The sequence below is a fragment of the Atractosteus spatula genome (assembly GCF_055471065.1).
Source record: "Atractosteus spatula isolate fAtrSpa1 chromosome 10 unlocalized genomic scaffold, fAtrSpa1.hap1 SUPER_10_unloc_1, whole genome shotgun sequence".
In the NCBI taxonomy this organism is placed as follows: domain Eukaryota; kingdom Metazoa; phylum Chordata; class Actinopteri; order Semionotiformes; family Lepisosteidae; genus Atractosteus; species Atractosteus spatula.
The window spans coordinates 595,587-605,400 of record NW_028296612.1 but is presented as its reverse complement, the minus strand read 5'-3'; the positions used below and the strand labels follow the sequence as shown (position 1 = coordinate 605,400).

Sequence of the window (9,814 nt, the reverse complement as noted above, 5' to 3'; positions counted from 1 at the left end):
GATCTTAATATCGAAGTGCCGTCCCACATAACCGATCTGAACAATCTGCTTTACAGAGGAGCACTGCCGGAGCTTATTGTTGGCAGACTGAAGACCAGGCCGACCTCTTCTGTGACTCTTGAACACTGAATCTCAAGGTTGTGAATTCAAGCTCCAGGCTGGCGGGAAATTCCATAGGTAATGATCACATTTTCTTGCATGCTAATCAAAAGAAATATTAAGAAACTTTTCCCGATACCAGTTTTTTACAAAAGTAAAGGCACACGGCACATGTGTGCCACATCACGTCCGAGTTTAGTGACAACTACCTCAGAGATTGTAAGCTGGGTAGTTTCAGATCAGATCACTTTTTTTTATCAAAGGTTCAAGCAAACCCAAATACTTTTGCAAGAGACATTTCAGAATCCCATTCAAATCCAGTACGATTGCTGGATCCTTCGAATTCGACTGAACTATAGCACAGATCTGCAGTCCACCATTAGAATACTGTGGGTGTGTTGTATAAGCCACACGGCCAAAATAGTTCTAAAACAGGAGATGCATCCTCGTTTAGGAATGTGGTATAGAGTGAAATGGTCTGGGAAGAGTCCTACGTTTGAACAGTTCAAAATAGACATAAAGGGGTATTTACGGACTCTTTCGAAATGTAAGAACAAGCTGTGTGGACCTTATCTTTATTTACCTTGTGTAATCGTTTTTCATAAAGTGTAATTGTATTATAGCATGTACCGCTGACGATTTTCTTGATACGTTATATGTGCTCTTTTTTGTATTGTATGTAGTTTTGTTGTTCAAATAAAAAATAAAAGACACAACTTTCCGGATGCGGCTGCTGTAAAAATAAAATGACATCAAGGGCGCTGTACGCAGAGGTGTGAAGCCTGTTTCACAGAAGAACTATATCCAGAGGTGTTAAAGAAGTCGAGATCTTGCCATGAGAGGGGAAGCATCTCAGAAAAAGCAGGTGCAGTTGGTTCCACGGTCATAACGCCACTAAGTCGGGCGACAAGAGCAAAAGCCACCCTGTTTTATCCAGGCAGGTAATGTGGCTCAGTGGTTTAAGGCTCTGGCTTAAGGCTTCAGTCTTTTCGGAGGTGTGGAATCCAATCCCATTGCTGTCTGGTGTTTTTGTGTTAGAACCACCTTCCTACTGTTTAGGAATCCAATGGGGGGACATGTGTTTTTTTGATAAATGGAGCAAAAGCTATTTTATCAGCTTAACATCAAAGCAGGGAAAAAAAATGTTTCGTCTTTTCAACACAAATTCTCGTTTCCACCTTCAGCAGGGAAGTTTGTCTACCAAGATCACTTTTGATTCAGTGAAAATCACAGTGTGCCCTCAATTATGATGTCGGTTGTGTTCCTTTTATCGTTCTGCGTCTTCAAGTCGAGTCGTCCTCAGAGGTAGAGCTGATAAAGTCTTTCTGCATAGCGCTCTATCAGAAATAACTTGTCCAAGTTCAAAAGAGATCGTGGGTTTTACTTCAAGCGATCACAAAGCATACCTCACATGTCAGATCTAAGTGGGGAATTGATTCTGTTTTTTTTATGTTCTGCTAGAGTATCTATTGGCTTGCCTTTATCAGCTGTGTTGGAAAGATAATCTGTGCTTCGTCTCAGAAAAAAATCATCAGTACCGTCATTTTATTCTGTGCGTATGGCTGTTATTTAAAGTATATAAAAATCACGAGTTCATAGATTTCTCCAAATATCAACGACACCTTGTAAACCTGTGATAAGAATTCCTTCAATCCAATAGTTTCACTCCAGGGAAAAGGCAGGGAAACATAGAGAATTCTTATTTAAAGACAACATCCGTATTGGATTGCATGTAAGCAGGCATCACTCAGAATTCCTAATATGATTCTGAATTCAGTTTTGCAGTTCTTTAGTGTTTTACTACTTTCAGAGAGTCCTTTATTGACCTTGCTGAAGCAGAGAAGCGACATAATCACAAATGTGACCAGTTTTTTTGCTGTTTCTGGTTAATAATGATTATTATTTTGTATTTTGATTAGTATTTTTCGTAGCATTCTTCCTCAGCTTTTAAGTTATTTGGTGAGCAAGAACCACTGAGAACGAGTCTGAATGTGTGAGCCCATTTCAAAAAATAAAAAAAATAAGTTATATAAATCAAACCTTTTCTTCTGTAGTAATTTCATTTGATATTAAAATTAGTCCTGATTTACAATTTTTGGACATGGTTCATCTTAAATAATTTTGTAATAAGTTTCAGTTTAGGAAAATCATGCCCAGAAGCTACCAAAACTGGTAATGTTCACATAATGTGTAATGCAATAGCAGCAGTTGGGGTGGGAAACAAAAGGCATCTTTTGGTATGAATCCTAAAACTTCATAGAGGGCGTTCTAGGATTTCTTGCTTCAGATAAAGCTGTCAATACAACATAGATTTCTACTCAGTCAATATCAGCAGTGTTATCACTACCAAACGCTAAATATAGATCCTGGCAATACTTCATGAGTTGTTCATTAGAAAATTGTTTATGTTTTTTTTAACATATTTTCAATACCAGACAAAAAGTCGAAAGTTTCAATTTCATGCAACTGATGAAATCTCTCTTCGATGGAAGTTATAAGTACAGTACATCCAAAATACTGCGGAATCAATCAAATTTACATGTTTCTTGTGGATCCAGAAGATCATTTTGAGACTCAAAACATGCCTGTCTTTTCTTTTTTCGAGGACGAAGGAGTAGCAGCAGGAGTAGCAGTAATGGCAAGAACATGTTTAGAGTTCAGCACTTCTCATTTCTAATGCGGAGCCATCGACTCGGAAAGCACCAGCCCCGATAAAATAAATTGCAGAATTGCTGCTTACACGCTTTGAATTGCTGGCATTCTCTGAAAGCGTTCCTTTTTGAGGGTTCATGAAATTCCTCACATTTGAGCCAACACTAAAATATTTCATTCGGGGTCACCTAATTCATAGTGCAAACCGAATCTACAGGGGAATGCTGTGGCACATGAAGCCGTTTGTTATTCTGTTGTGAGGTGTGAGGGGCGGAATGCAAATCGAGTTGGTGAATAGAAAATGAAACAGGAGTCACTTCTTGAGCTACAAATTCCAAAAAGTATGAAAACCTGTGCATTTTAACAGTGCAGAATACTCACAAATTGCACTGAGTTGCTTGCTTTCTTCTGCTGCTTTTATATTTCAGTCATTCACTGTCAGCTAGCACTGGAACAATTCAAGAGAGGTAAAAACAGAAGCGGTCAGGATTTGAACCCACGCCTCCATTTGGAGACCAGAACACCCAAGCCAGCTGAAAAAACACACATCTTTGAGTCTGGCGCCTTAGACCACTCGGCCACCCTGACAAGCAAAAGCAAGCGGTGTGCTGAATGCACCAGTAGTTGACTAAACTGAGATTCTTCCCTGAAATTATTTGCTTGCGAAGAGCCAAGTTGCCTTGAATGGATCTTGGAAATCAAATATACGGATGGATTGTTATTCGGTTGTGAGTTTTGAGGGGTGTATTATAAATTGAGTTGGTGAAAAGGCGCTTTATGTTAGTCTGTCGGGAGGCTGCACAAGGTGTTTAGAGGGAGAACTTCTAAAAGACCGGCCCTCTATGTTTAACATCAAGGCAGATTTTTTTTTTCTCAATGGAAATGCTCTTTGGCGCTTTCAGCTTTACGTAGGGAACAACGTCTGCCGAGATCACTTTTGAGCCAGTGCACATGGTAAAGTGCCACCAATTATATTTAATATTGGCTGTGGTAGCGAGCTGCTTTTGTTTGTGAAGCTTTTACTTCTTTAAGCTGAATCATCGGCAGGACTAGCTTATTAAATCTTTGCTCATAGCGCTCCATCAGAAATACCTTGTCCATGTTCAAAAGAGATCAGGGGATTTACTTCATGCTTTCACATAGCATACCTTACACGAAAGATTTAAATGGGGAATTGATTGTGCTTCTTGATGTTGTTCCTGTGGTTGCCTTGGTTACAATGGTGAACGTTCTTCCATGTTCTGCTAGAGTATCCACTGGGTGAGCTTTATCAATTGGCTCGGATAGGTCATCAGTGCTCCGTCTCCAGAAAAATAATCAGCACTGTCTTTTTTCTGTGCACATGACCGTCTTTTAAAACGTGATTATGAAATCACGCGTTCATTGATTTCTCCAAATAACAACAATACATTTTAACCCAGCGGTTAGCATTCCTCCAATCCAATAGTTTTACTCCAAGTAAAAAGCAGCGCAATATATAGAGAGATGATATTCAAAGATTTCAACATTCTTATTGGATTGCCTGTATGCAGATATCGCTCAGAATTGCTAATATGATTTTAATTCAGTTTTTCTCTACTACTTTCAGAGTCTTTTATTGACCTTGCTGAAGCAGAGAAGTGACATAACCACAAATGCGACCAGTTGTGCAGCTGTTTCTGGTTAATAATGATTAATGCGGAAAAAAAACAGCTCCTTGCATTAAGAGCAAGAGCAACCAACGCGCTTGCTTGTTGAGTTGGGTATTTTCCGAGCTACTCTTTTGCTCCCTTTTTGACCAAGACACAGATGTGTGCTGATTGGTTGAGAGTTTGGCGGGCATTGGAGACCCACGTGGTGTTACCACGCCCTGGCAATCCCTGATTGGTTGATGAAGGTGAGATATGAGTCACTTACTCCTGACACTTAGGAATGCAGTCCAGATGTCCATTCGGCACTCCCTAGACAGATAGGTGCCAATGGATGACCATTGATCATGATAGCCAGGCTTAGCTAAGTGCATCTCCGTTTGGGAACTGTCCCTTATCAAAAGAAAACATCTTTAATCAGCCTGCATGAATACTTTCTCTGTGGCTGCACCACAGAGAGGGAGAGTGAGATGGGGCCTCATTTAGGAAAGCACAGCAACGCTTAATTCTGTCTTATTAACAAGCATTGCCGCTAGAGCTGTAAACTTATTTGGCGAGCATGGACCTCTGAGAAGGAGTCTGAATCCATCAAGAAGACAGGAATTCTAATATCGCACTGCCGTCTTGTGTACAAAATATTTGTTCAGTTCTAACGTCTGTGTGCGTTGACAAGGCATCTCAAAAGGATGTATTAAATAAGAAAATGATCCTTTCTGTTACCATTCCTGTAGTTGGAGCATTGTTTCACCCTTTTACGTTCTACAATATTTACAGACAAGGTTTTATCACTGGAGTTGTACAGAACAAGTGTGCATCAGTCCATGAAAATCATCAGTACTGCTGTTTTTCTATGCATAGTTTAATCAAGAGCACTTAAAAGATGCAAAAGATGGATTGTGTTCTGTGAGCACCTGCACATCTCTAAGTCACTTCCACAGCCTTTTATGTGGGGGATGTAGCTCAGTGGTAGAGCATATGCTTTGCATGTATGAGGTCCTGGGTTCAATCCCAGGCATCTCCAAGTGCTTTATGTTACTGTGCTCACATTGCTGTCTTCTGTTGAGTGAGAACTCTTTGCTCGTGCTCATAGAGAGCCAGGTTTACACAATTAAACTCGAAGTGCTACAGTGTTCTCTGCAGTTTTAAATGTACCTCCAAAGCATTTAGTTCTGTTAACTACCAAAGAATGTGAACTAATTTAAAGTCACATTCAGGAAATCCAGAGAACGTCTTCACACTTGTCATGGCTGTTGCAGAAAAACCTCACCCGGGATGTTGAATCTCACCCGGGTTTTCCTGAGAGATCATTCACCGAGCGAGTCCTCCATCTGGATTCCGCACTGAGCTGAAAGCTGCGCGAATTCCTCATTGTGTGTCCTGTACTGTGTAGCACAGTGACAAGAACGCCTTGAGTGTTTTTTTCCGGATGTGAAGGAAAATGCAAAAGAGCATGAAAAGTATTGATGGCATAAAATATCCATGGTACAACTCGAGAAGGAACTGACGGACAAAACAATGCCATTTGATGATTACAAGAGAAACACAACCGTCCGAACATGGGCTTGGATCCTGAATGCTTGCGTTAAAAGACAAAGCAAAGGATATAACCTGTAAATGTCTTCATGTCTTACAGTTTATGAAATAACACAATTGCTTCCTTTCTTAATAATTTCTTACTATTGATAGATGGTTTTTTGAATTTTAACAGAATCACAATTACAGACATTTGGGGTTAAACTGTTATTCACATACTCTAACGAAGAGAAACGTTAGTGTCTTCCGGTTTGTGAGCCCATTTCTCAAAAAATAAAAAAATAAGTTATAAATATTGAATTGTTCTATTTTGTAGGCTTGCATAGTCATTCATATTTCAGTTAAACATTTTCTTCTGTAGTAATTTCATTTGATATTATATTAATCCTGATTTACAATTTTTGGACATGGTTCATCTTAAATAATTTGTAATTAGTTTCAGTTTTGGAAAATCGCGCCCAGAAGCTACTAAAACTGGTTATGTTTGCATAATGTGTAATGTAATAGTAGCATTTTGGGTGGGAAAACAAAAGGCATTTCTTGGTATGAATCCCAACACTTCATAAGCGGCGTTCGAGGATTTCTCGCTTCAGATAAAGCTGTCAATACATCATAGATTTTTACTCAATCAATATCAGCAGTGTTATCGCTACCGAACACTAAATATAGATCCTGGCAATACTTCGTGAGATCTTCGTAAGAAAATCCAAAAAAGGACAGAAGCAATCAACGTTTCTTTTGGATCGAGAAGAGGATAATTATGAGACTCAAAATATGCCTGTCTTTTCTTTTTTCGAGGACAAATGGATTATTGAGGTGTAAAGTTGGGTTCAAAACCAAAGTCATCTGCTATTGCTGCTGTTTCTTTGATAGTTTCTTCAAATCCTTCAATTGATCATTGATATCGAGGAATAATATTATACAAATTGTGGTTTTCTGTTAATTGCCAATTTTATTGTTACATCTTCGTTTACAGATGTCTTCCATGTATCACAAGGTATAATAGTCGCCGTGTGTCCTCAGCTAAAATGTTTTAAAAAGTACAACAAAAGTACAATATGCTTAACAACATTTATGGTTATATCTATATTAAAATGAAGGTAAATATACCAAGATATTAAAAAACAATTGTACAGTCCTAACCTAATAATGCTTGTGAAGTTTTCCAATAAATCTGAACTGTAATTTTGAAATATTATTGCTGAGAATGCAAAGAGAATACAAAGATCAAATTCAATGAGTGAAAATACAAAAGTAGTTCACTAAACTGAGTTTCTTCCCTGAAATGATTTGATTTGCTTGCGAAGCACTAAGCAGCTTTGAACAGATCGCGGGAATCAAATATACAGATGGGTTCAGAGTGTGCTTTCCAACTTTTGTGTAACATTTTCCTTTGATAGGGCAGAGTTGTCTTCACAATCTGGGTTACATAAAAAGGAGTGACGTCAGTACAAAACAGCTTTCCTTCTTGGGGAACAACGGTTGTGTTCCATATTTCTAACTATTTTCGTTTCAAGATCTCAATTTAGTGTGAAACATAAAAGCCAGCTGGATAAATCTCTTACACATCATTTACAATGGCCTTTCAACTAATAGCCCGTGCAGGGATCAAACCTCAGCTAATGGTACGAGTTGCGTAAGGCTCTGCAACATGCAGGTAAGAAACTAACCTCTGCTTCGTCATTATATACACAGTGAGCTATATTTGCGAGCCTACTACCCGCTGCGGGCTCCGTATTTAATTGTGGTACAAGACCGGCTGTGGAGATGAAGTGAGACTGGTGTGTACATTAAAAGGCTCATAGTGTCCCTGAGAGGGCTCAAACCACCACCCTTTTGGTTAACAACCGAGCCACAAAAACCCATGTACAGCTTAACACTTCTCGGTCTCAGTGAAAGTTATACACTCCGTAAAATTTCCGGAGGTTAATTTGTTTTTAAAGGAAAATCACCAACAGCGGCCGAGATCTACTGGAGTTTTTCATTCTATACTGCGATTTCTGTAGGGTACCCTGTGAAAATACGAAATTTGACGAGAAGGGATTTACATATAAGGTCAGAAGGCTTGGGGAATTGGACCTTATGGTGAAGGCTGCGGGCTCAGCAGCAGCAGAACCTGATCAGTGTCAGTTGACTCCGATATACTTTGAAAAATAACTTCGGGATTTAGAGTCAGACGTGCTACCGTTGCACCATGGGGTATTTGATTTAAAAAAAATAGAAAAACAGTCAGTGTTCCTGGATCTGTTATCGAGAACAACACCTGCACAAGAGCTGCGCAGGAAGAATAAAATGTGGTCTGGGAAGAAGAGACTCTCTTCGGAAGAGCGGCGCGCTTCACAGGAGAATTTTTTGTGAAGCTGATTTGTCTCCTTTGGGGATTTCAAAATTGCTGATATCTGTGGCGCAAAGGTAGCATGTCTGACTCCCCATTAGAAGGCTGCGTGTTCAAATCGCGTCGAGGTCTGCTATTAGTTTATCAGGTTCTGTTGGTCCTGAACACGGAATTCACACCATGTAGTTGAGTTCTATCTGTACACCACATAGATAATCTAAACACAATAGAACCCTACAGGACACGCAGTTAGGGTCTCACACAGCGAATACCCTTGAACACAAGAGAGAAGGCACAGTTCAAATCTGCGAAACATCACCTCTGTCTTTAGAGACAGCTACATCAGAGAATGGAATCCCGGAAGTTTAAAATAACTTCTTTTAATACAGGTTCAAGCAAACCTGAAAGTTAGGGAGTTTCCGGACACTTTTGTTTTATTAAAAAGTGTCTGAAGCCTGAAAATGTAATTTGAAAAAAAACCCGCTATTGGACAATAGCAGGTACTTTTTGTAACGATTTGCTATTTCATGCTGGAAAACAAAGGAAACAGACCCAATGTTTGCTTTCAGGTGCGGTTCATTACATAAAAGATATTACTGAGGAGCTCGAATAAAATTTAAACGAGCCAGGTAGAAGTCGAACCTACAATCTTACGATCCGAAATCAGATGCGTTATTTATTAAACCGCTGGCATTTCACATAACCTGAATTCCCTCATAGTGTGCTCAGCGTCGCTACTAGTAATCCACCGCCACGTCTAAAATTTCGATTCCGATTCCGAAATTCCGATTGATTGAGAATTCAAAGAAAGACTGTTTTCTTCCACCACACCGTATAATTATCACATCCCCCAGACTCTCCAACTTCTCCAGACCTTGCTGGGTGAGCATTTGCTCCGATAAATTAGGTCACGTATCATGTTAAATCACTTCTTCTCAACACAACATTTCCTGGTGCACATTTTCTCTATGAAAAAAATACATTTTTCCCTTGCACGATTTTTCGTTTTTTATCAAAACGTACAGCAAGAAAAAAGAAGAAGAAATAGTGTCGCAAAAGAACTCTGTCGCCCTTGGGAGATGTCAAACGCATTGGACATGAAAAATGCCCAATAAAAGCCATTTCTCTTCGTTTCTCAGTGTCGGGGCTGCTACTGTATGTAAAAGAGGCAATTTTCTCTGAGAGCAGTTTCAGCGCTTTCTGAACGCAGATGTCTCAGAGCGGTGTGTCCAAGTAGCTGTTAAAGGTGATGGTTATCTTGTCACCATAGCTTCGTTGGTTAAAGCACCTTTCTATTAAACAAAAGAACCTATGTTCAAATCCCAGCCGTGTATTTCTTCCTATCTTGTAGTATAGATCTTACCATTTTGGGCACTCACAAAGGGCTTGATTTCGTTAAATGCATGTGTTCATTTCCTTTCTGGAAAACTTGTTTTTTGATGAAATTCACACAGCTTGCGAAACATGAAATTCAGTTCTTGGTTATCAGTGCAGAAGAAATATTACCGGCTGGCAAAAAGAACGGTAAGAGATTTTTTTTTGATTCGAGAAAAGACTCCACCAGTCA

The 9,814-nt window shown here is 39.4% G+C and overlaps 1 non-coding gene across 1 annotated transcript; it reads left to right on the top strand.

The window, feature by feature from the left end:
- The first annotated feature begins 5,328 nt into the window (after positions 1-5,328).
- Positions 5,329-5,400, top strand: trnaa-ugc (transfer RNA alanine (anticodon UGC)). Its single transcript has one exon. It is a non-coding gene; the product is annotated as a tRNA-Ala (tRNA).
- Positions 5,401-9,814: the final 4,414 nt, after the last annotated feature.